General features: G+C 51.8%; 1 non-coding gene across 1 annotated transcript; it reads left to right on the forward strand.

Moving 5' to 3' along the window:
* The first annotated feature begins 597 nt into the window (after positions 1 to 597).
* Positions 598 to 670, forward strand: TRNAE-UUC (transfer RNA glutamic acid (anticodon UUC)). The gene has a single exon. It is a non-coding gene; the product is annotated as a tRNA-Glu (tRNA).
* Positions 671 to 1287: the final 617 nt, after the last annotated feature.

Here is a 1287-nt window from a genome sequence, read left to right on the forward strand (position 1 = left end):
CCAGGTCTATCAGACTCTGCCCTACTCATCCAGCCACACTACCAACCAGTCCAAACTGAAATTATCCAGACACCTCCCTTCCTTTTCTCCCCACGCCCACCTCACATTCCACCTGACCTTCTCCACACCCCAGGACCCTGCCGCCAGCTTGGCTTTGCTCCAATCCGCAGCCGCAGGCCCTCTCCAACGCCCTCTGCCCGATATTCACACCCTCCGTATTCAAGACTTGCGCTGCGTCCACCTCCTCTCCATCCAGTCCCTTCCCAGAAACCTCAGCTAACAAGAGCTTTACCCGCCTCCTGCTCTTCCTTCCCCGGTTCGTACACACAGTCCTGGCTTCTGCTCCATTTGCTCACAGGCGCACATATCCATCATGGGCCCCAACAGATGCCACAGATAGCAGATCTAACATTTCTCCTCTGGACCTCCCACCACGCCCAGGGTGTGATGGATAAGTCTCCTCCCTGCACAGCACCTACTCCTGGAGTGATGAACTGGCTAGCTCAGCTGTGGCATTTAAAGCTGAGAAGGCTGGTGGACCCCATGGCCTGTCTCTGCAGGCAGCCCATGTTTTCATTAAAAGCTGCTCCTGGGAATTCCCTGGCAGTCCAGTGGTTAGGACTTGGCGCTTTCACTGCCAAGGGCCCGGGTTCAATCCCTGGCCAGGGAACTAAGATCCCACAAGCCATGTGGCATGGCCAAAAAAAAGTCTTGGTCCTTCTCACAGGGCAGGGATGTATGAAGCATCTCCATGTGCCAGGTGCTGTGCTATATGCTTCACAAACCCTTTAGCTCTTTTAATTCTCCTAAAGACCCAAGGAGAAGAGGATTAATCATCCCCACTTTATGGATGAGGAAAGTGAGTTCAGATAAATCACTGCTGGAGCCAGGATTCAAATCCCGTTCTGCTCAGGTGTGAAGCCGCCTTATTTCCAGTGCAGCACAGTGTCGGAGGGAGGAAAGAAGGTGCAACGATACCTACATATGGGATTCCTGAGGGTGCACTGCACTTCCATGTGTACACCTTCTACTCCTTCTAAAGATAGGGCTTACCTCTTAATTCCATCTGTGGGCTTTTCTCCTTCCAATGAAGGTAGACATTTCATGGTCCCTTTTGTGACTAAAATCCTTAGAGAGTAGAAAACAAACATCTCTGAACAGAAAAGAGCTTAAGGGCTCCCCCATTTAGTCATTCTAAACAGAGCCCACCCATACATCCCGCCCCAACCAGCTCCTCACACACACACACACACACACACACACACACACACACACACACACACACAC

Source organism: Lipotes vexillifer, unplaced genomic scaffold (assembly GCF_000442215.2).
Source record: "Lipotes vexillifer unplaced genomic scaffold, Lipotes_vexillifer_v1.1 scaffold514, whole genome shotgun sequence".
Classification (NCBI taxonomy): Eukaryota; Metazoa; Chordata; class Mammalia; order Artiodactyla; family Lipotidae; genus Lipotes; species Lipotes vexillifer.